We start from the raw sequence: 8,591 nt of genomic DNA on the forward strand, positions 1-8,591 counted from the left end.
CATGTATGTATGATATATGATGTATAGTGTAGTGTGATTCATTTGTATGCTTTGTGATGATACATATGAATGTTTGAATAATGATATGACATGTGTATATGTTCATATGGGTATGTTTATTGATCATACTTGGTATGGGAGCAGGTCAGGGCTAGCTTGGAGTTGAGGTGACCGCTGCGAGACGGGGAGTTGGATCCTTGTGTTAGGGTTACCATTTTGGTAACAATTTTGTCTGTGCTTGACTGGCACTAGGGAATATTATTTTTTGGATGACTGTACATATATGGCGTTCTATTTTATAACTAGAAACTTAGCTATTTTCATTTTTATTTGTACATGTATGTATGAGTTATCCAGCTTAATATTTCTCTTAGTTTCACTAGCAATAGTGCGATTCCACTAAGTGTAGAGACCATGGCGGGTCGTTACACTTTTATGGTATCAGAGCCGGTCGAGTCTTTTGGGATACTCTGTGGGGAGTGATCCTTCTAGGTTTCTGTTGTGTCATATCTCTGATATGTGTTACTGTTGGTGAGTTGTAGTGGTGAAGTGTTAGTAAAAGAATGTTTGAATTCTTTTAGTATGGTGAGGCCTTAGTTTGATCAGATCGCTAGGGCTATAGAGATGATGGCCATGGTGATGCGGCAGCAAAGTTCTCACTTTACTCAGATGGAGGCGGGTAGAGCTGCGGCTGAGGCAGTTAGACCGGTGGTCTCTTAGTATTGGATAGATTTAGCAGAGTTCAGGGGATGTTAGCCTCCTCAATTCAAGGGGGATTCAGATCCCTATGTGACAGATTTGTGGTTGTGTGAGATGAGAAGATCTTTAGTGTTTTGGGATTTTTTGAGGAGAGGAAGTTGGTCTATACAGTATACATGCTGGTGGGTGAGATTGTGTACTGGTGGAGAGACACCAGGAAGATGATAGAGAGCATAGGTGTGGTTATAGATTGGGATTTCTTTAAGAGAGTTTTCTTGGAGAAGTATTTCTCTGACAGCGTTAGATATGCTAAGGAGGCTGAGTTCATGAGACTGCAACAGGGGAGCATGTCTGTTCTAGATTATGCTATGAGGTTTGAGCATCTGCTCGTTTCTATTCTCAGGCCGTATCTGAGGCTTAGAGATGTAGGAAGTTGTAGAGGGGTTGAGGCATGAGCTGAAGAGGGTCATAGTCCATATGTCCATAAAGGAGTTTCCTGCCTTGGTTGAGAAGGCAAAGACTGTTGAGAGATTGGAGGGTGGTGGTAGCAGCGGCAAGGCTGCTAGAGTTCAGGAGAGATCATCTGGATCTAGGAGGGGAGGTCAGCAGAGAGGACCCTATGACAGGCCTGTTCAGTCTCAAAGGGGTGCTGTTAGTAGGGGACCTCATTCTGCTACTCCTCAGGGTGGAGCACAGTCAGTGCAATGTTACAGATGTGGAGAAGCCCACATGGTTAGAGATTTTTCCTATTCGGGGAATGTTTTTTTCAGATGTGGCAGGCCAGGCCACATTTCTTGAGATTGTCAAATGCCACCGACTCCATTTGGAGTCCCCTGAGGCCAGTTAGGCCTACAGTTGCGGGGAGAGTGTTTGCTTTATCAAGTGTAGAGACTTTCACTTCATCAGATTTGGTGAAGAGGAAGGGGAAAGCAGCAGGTGAGGATGTTTTGTTCCTGTTTGATTCAAGTGCCACACATTCATTTATTTCTATCGATTGTGTGGGGAGATTGGGTTGTCGGTGTCTGAATGGCACGTTGATTTGTATGTATCTACTCTGGCTTCAATTTCTTTGGTGACATCGAGATGTGTGTGAGATTCCCAATAGAGGTGTTTGGTAAGAGGTTTCGAGTGAACCTGATTGTGTTTCTCATGGTGGATATCGACATAATCTTAGGGATGGATTGGTTATCTGCGCATTACATCCTTATAGATTGTGCTCGAAGAGAGTTGGTATTTCCTCTGTTAGAGGATGAGGTGTTGTTGTCAGCGGGTCAGGCTGAGTAGTTGATGAGAGATGAAACTGAGTGCTTCATGTTGTTTGTCGCCTTGAGTGTTGAGACGGAGAGGGCCATCATTGGGATTGAGATTTTTATTGATTTTTCCTGAGGTGTTTCCAGATGATGTGTCGGGATTGCCACTTATGCGTGATGTTGTGTTTAGCATTGATCTGGTACTGGGTGCAAGACCGATATCAGTGGCTCTTTATAGGATGACTCCAACTGAGTTGGTAGAGCTAAAGAAACAGATTAAGGATTTGTTGGAAAAACAGATAGTGAGGCCCAATGTTTCTCCTTGGGGTGCCCGATACTGTTAGTAAAGAAAGATGGTGGAGCTCGTTTGTATGTTGATTATCAGCAACTGAATAAGTTGACAATAAGGAATAAGTATCCACTTCTGAGGATTGATGATTTGATGGATCAGCTGAGGGGAGCTTCGGTGTATTAATGATTGATTTGAGATTTAGATAGCATCAGATCAGGGTAAAGGAGAGTGACATACCGAAGACTGCTTTTAGGAATAGGTATGGTCGTTGTGAGTACGTAGTGATGCGTTTCGGTGTCACTAATGCTCCAACAATGTTCATGGATTACATGAACAGGATTTCTAGGTCATTCTTGGACAGGTTTGTGGTGGTCTTCATTGATGATATATTGGTGTATTCGAGATCTTTGGAGGATCACCGTGAGCATCTGAGGTTGGTTTTAGAGGTACTAAGGGAGAGGTAGTTGTATGCCAAGCTGTCCAAGTGAGATTTGATTGTTTGAGGTGAGATTTGGGGCATGTGATATCGGCAGAAGGGATTGTAGTGGATCCAGCTAAGGTGGAGGCTGTGATTTAGTGGGAGTATCCGAGGACTATTACGGAGATTAGGAGTTTTGTTGGGTTAACGAGTTACTATCAGAGATTCATAGAGGGTTTCTCTCGAATAGTAATGCCTTTGACTTAACTGAATTGGAAGGATTAGCTTTTTGTTTGGATGGACGCTTGTGAGCAGAGTTTTCAAGAATTGAGGGGGTGATTGACTACTTCTCCAGTTTTGGTGTTACCTGACACTGGTGAGTATTTTGATGTGTTCTATGATTCTTCTCACCAGGGGTTGCGCTGTGTGTTGATGCAGGAAGGAGAGTAGTAGCGTATGCTTCAAGGAAGCTTAAGACTCATGAGAGAAATTATCCTACTCATGATTTGGAGCTTGTAGTTGTGGTGTTTGCCTTGAAGTCATGGAGGCACTATCTGTATGGTGCGAGATTCAGTGTATTTAGTGATCAGAAGGATTTGAATATGAGGCAGAGAAGGTGGATGGAATTCCTAAAGGACTTTGATTTCTAGTTGATGTATCATCCTGGGAAGGCGAGTGTGGTAGCAGATGTATTGAGTAGGAAATTCATTCATGTGTCGGTTATGATGATTAGGGAGTTGGAACTGATTGAATAGTTCAGAGATTTGAGACTAGAGGTGGAGGTTGTTCAAGATCCCATTAGTTGCGGTATGATCACCATAACTAATGAGTTCTTGAGACAGGTGGGAACTAAGCAATTACAGGATCCAGAGTTGTTGAGAATTTTGGGATTGCTTGGTACTGATAGGACAGCTGGTTTTGAGCTTAGTGCTGATGGAGATTCCCGAGTGGAAGTGTGATAGTGTCACTAAGGACTTTGTCGTTGGGTTGCCTAGGACAGCTAGGAATAGTGACTTTATCTGGGTGATTGTTGATAGGTTGACAAAGTGTGCGTACTTTCTTCCTGTCAAGAGGTGGTCCTTGGAGAGGCTTGCACAGTTGTATATTAGAGAGATAGTATGGTTGCATGGAGTGCCTTCCAGTATTATCTCTGATAGAGATCCAAGGTTTACTTCCAGGTTGGCAGACTCTGCATCAGGCTTTGGGGATGAGGTTGAGGTTGAGCTGCACTTATCATCCACAAACAGATGGTCAGTCGGAGAGGCCAATTCAGTCATTGGAGGATCTCTTGAGAGCTTGTGTGTTGGATCATCTAGGTAGCTTGGAGGAGGTGTTACCATTGGTAAAGTTCACTTATAATAACAGTTATCACTTGAGTATTGGCATGGCGCCTTTTGAGGCTTTGTATGGCGGAGGTGTAGGACTCCATTGTGTTGGTATCAGGAAGGTGAGTTAGTAGTGGTTGGTCCAGAGTTAAGTTTTTTAGACTACTGAGATGGTGAGATAGATTCAGGAAAGGTTGAGGGTGTTGAGCTTAGGAGAGCTTGAATCTTAAAGGAGTTTTGATGATCACAACAAGTATACAACAACAACTTGAAACACAAAAACAAAGTTAAAGAAGAGTCAAGAAAATGCTATGAAATGAAGCTATGTAATAGAGCTTAGGAAATAAATTGTTTTGAATGTGTTTTTATATTTTGTGTGCTTTGTATGCTTTGTGCATAAGCAAATCTATATCTAAACTAAGTAGAGAGTATATGATGATGAATTAAAAAGATTGGAAACTTATTTTGAGGTATAAAATGAAGTTTTAAAAACTAACTCAAAATAATCGATTATCATTAAATATAATCGATTATTCCAGCTAATAGGCTAAGTGGAATGCCTTGCTGTAATAATCGATTATTCGCCAAAATAATCGATTATCCCAGGAACAAATCTCTGGAATAATCGATTATCCAGCTAAATAATCGATTATATTGTTCTTGGTTGATTTCCAGAAAATCTGAAGAACAAAATAATCGATTATTCTTTAAAATAATCGATTATCTGTATCTGAAACTTTTATAAATAGTTTGAACTTTGAGAAACTTCATACATGAGTTAGAACTGATAATCAATTTGTGAAAAACGTTTTTGTGAGTCTTTGTGACATCTTGGAGAGTTTTCTTTGTGAAATCCAAGAGAGAAAACGTTTGTGAAAAGCTTTGTTAGAAGATCATCATCATCATACTCTTGAAAGGGGAAGATAAAGATTTGTTCAAGAATTCCAGGTGAATTCGTTCCTTTTATTCTTTGTGAATCTTTGAGGAAAATCTTGAGAAGGGTTTCTCAAGTGGTAAGGTTTCTTGTAGTGGGTTCTACAAGGGGTGCTTTCTTGGGGTCAAGAAAGTGGTTATCTTTTAGTATTGAAGTATATGCATGTGTGTGTGCTTGTAAACCTTCTTGCTTAAAGATAGTGGAACAAATCTTAATCAGGTGGTGATTAAGGACTGGATGTAGGTCACAAGTGAAGTGGCTGAACCAGTATAAAAGACTTGTGCAATCTTCTTCTACCTTATCTTTTACTTTTTGTAATTTCTTGGTTAAACTTTAAAGAAGATAAAACTTGATTAACAAGTGTATGTGAATCTTGATGGTTTAAATCTGTAATTGAACATTATTGTTGAACCTCATTATGTTGTAATCAAGTGAGCATATTACATTCATATTTTCATAACAAGTCTTTAGAAGAGCTTCATTTGGAAATTCTGTCATAGAAAAGTTTTGATTGAAATTAAGATCCAAAATACCCTGATAAATTTTTAAAGGGTCATTGAATCCAATTCACCCCTCCTCTTGGATTGTGCCATTCTTTTCTAACAATTGGTATCTAGAGCAAGGTTCTTGAGAGTTATTCAAGATTTCAAAAATGGCCAACAACAACTTACCCTATGGTGAGGGTGTGTCTATTCATAGACCTCCTGTTTTCAATGGTGAAAACTATGTCTATTGGAAAATTAGGATGAGAATTTTCATTGAAGCTATTGATATTGCTGTATGGGATGCTATAGAAAATGGACCCTATATCCCTATGAAAAAAGATGATGATGGTGAGCTTAAGAAAAAACATTGGAGTGAATGGAGTGATGAGGAAAAGAAAAGAGCCCAACATGATAAGAGAGCCAAAAACATTATAACATCTGCATTGTCTATTGATGAATTTTTTAGAATTTCACAATGCATATCTGCTAAAGAAATGTGGGATACCTTGCAAGTCACTCATGAAGGAACAAGTGATGTAAAGAGATCAAGAAAGCATACTCTCATAAGAGAATATGAGCTGTTTAGAATGCAAAATGGTGAATCTATTTATGATTTTCAAAAGAGATTTACACACTTGATAAATCACCTTGTTGACCTTTGCAGGAAATTTGAGAAGGAAGAGCTGAATTTAAAAGTGCTGCAATGCTTGGACAGATCATGGCAAGCAAAGGTGACAGCCATTGAAGAATCAAAGGATTTGACCTCCTTGACATTAGCTACTCTCTTTGGGAAGTTGAGGGAGCATGAGCAAAAGCTGCACATATTTGATGAACATGAGCAACAAGATAAGAAAGGCAAGGGAGTGTCATTAAAAGCCTTGAAATCTTCCAAAGGAAAGGAGGTGAATGAAGAAACAAGCTCCGATGAGTCTGAAACCGAGAACTTCAACTTGCTGGTGAAGAAGTTCAGAAAGTTCATGAGAAGAAAGAAAAACTCCCCCTATAAATTCAATAAAAAGACAAACAAGAAAGAGGAAGCAAGCACATCCTCCTTTAATTGCTTTGAATGTGGAAAACCGGGACACATGAAAGCTGAGTGTCCAAATCTCTTGAAGAAGCAACAAGAGGAGAAGAAGTTTAAGAAAAAGGGAAAAGGAAAAACAACCTATATTGCTTGGGAAGACAATGACTCAAGCACAACAAGTGAAGAATCTGAAAGTGAGGAAAACAACCTGTGTTTGATGGCTGGAACTGACCATGACACAATTGTAAGTGACTCTGACCTTGAATCCAATCCGGATTATGATCAGCTCCAAGAAGCTTTTATACAAATTCATGAAGAAGCTGTCAAATTAGGTGCCTTAAATTCAAAGTTGAAAAACAAGCTGAAATTGTATGAAAATGCTTTAATTGAAGCTGAACAAGAGCTTGAAGATTTGAAGCATGAGCATGAAAATCTTCAAACTATGTTTAACTTTAGTGAAGCTCACTCCTCAAAAGATGTTTGTGAACATTGCAAAATTTTTGAAAAGGAAAATGCTGATTTAAAATCTACACTTGCAAGGTTCACTAACGGAAATGAAAACTTGAACATTCTTTTGGGAAAACAAAGAAACACTTTTGATAGGAGTGGACTTGGTTTTAACCAAAGTATGAGCATGCCATTTAAGTCAAAGAAAGAAGCTTTTGTGAAAAATCAAAATTTTAGAAAATTCAAAAGCAACTTTTCTAGACAAACAACTTGTTTTTATTGCTGCAAAAGAGGTCATACAATTAGGAACTTCTATTCTAGGAAATATGGAGTTCCAAATGGAGAAATGATTTGGGTTGAGAAGAGTCAAAGGCTAAGAACTAACCTACAAGGACCCTCCACATGGGTACCTAAATTTTTCCTCTGAATTTTTGTTGTAGGAATGCTTGAGGGCCAAAAATCTACTTTGGTATCTTGATAGTGGCTGCTCAAGGCATATGACTGGGGATCCTTCAAAATTCACAAATCTGAAATTGAAGAATGAAGGGTATGTTACCTATGGTGACAACAATAAGGGAAAAATTCTTGGCCATGGCAATGTTGGTAATCCCTCCTCTCAAACATTGATTGAAAATGTTCTGCTTGTTGATGGGTTGAAACATAATTTGCTGAGTATTAGTCAATTGAGTGATAAAGGCTTTAAAATTGAATTTGATGATACATGTTGCTTGATATGTGATAAAAAGAGTAAAGAAATCAGATTCATTGGTAAAAGAATTGACAATATATACATGCTTGACTTAGAACACTCTATAACAATGTCAAACACTAAGTGTCTAATAACTCAAGAAGAAAACATATGGCTTTGGCATAGGAGAGCTGTACATATTCATATGGATCATTTGAATAAGCTGTGTAGGAAAGAATTAGTGGTTGGTCTACCTAAACTCAAGTTTGGTAAGGACAAACTATGTGATGCTTGTCAAAAGGGCAAGCAAGTGAAGGCTAACTTTAAAAGCAAAAATCAGATTTCCACATCTAGACCTTTGCAATTAATTCACATTGATTTGTTTGGTCCTTCAAGAACCATGAGCTTAGGCGGAAACTACTATGGCTTAGTAATTGTTGATGACTATTCTAGATACACATGGGTTATGTTTCTTGCAAATAAAAATGATGCTTTTAATGCCTTTAGAAAATTTGCCAAACTTGTTCAAAATGAGAAGTGCTCAAACATCACCTCTATAAGAAGTGACCATGGAGGTGAGTTTCAAAACTTGATGTTTCAGAAATTCTGTGAGGAACATGGTATAAACCATAATTTCTCAGCACCTAGGACACCTCAACAAAATGTGGTTGTTGAGAGAAAGAATAAGTCCTTAGAAGAACTTGCTAGAACAATGTTGAATGAAACAAACTTGCCAAAATATTTTTGGGCTGATGCTATTAACACTGCTTGTCATGTGTTAAATAAAGTTCTGATTCGGCCTATATTAAAGAAAAAACCCTATGAAATTTACAAAGGTAAGAAGCCTAACATTTCATATTTTAGAGTGTTTGGGTGTAAGTGCTATGTGCTGAACAATGGGAAAGAGCAACTTGGGAAGTTTGATGCAAAGGCTGATGAAGCAATATTTCTAGGATACTCTACAAATAGTAAGGCTTATAGAATTTATAATAAGAGAACTCTAGTTATAGAAGAATCTGTCCATGTGGT

The sequence above is a fragment of the Cajanus cajan genome, chromosome 5 (assembly GCF_000230855.2).
Source record: "Cajanus cajan strain Asha chromosome 5, NIPB_CcT2T_4, whole genome shotgun sequence".
NCBI classification, from domain to species: Eukaryota; Viridiplantae; Streptophyta; class Magnoliopsida; order Fabales; family Fabaceae; genus Cajanus; species Cajanus cajan.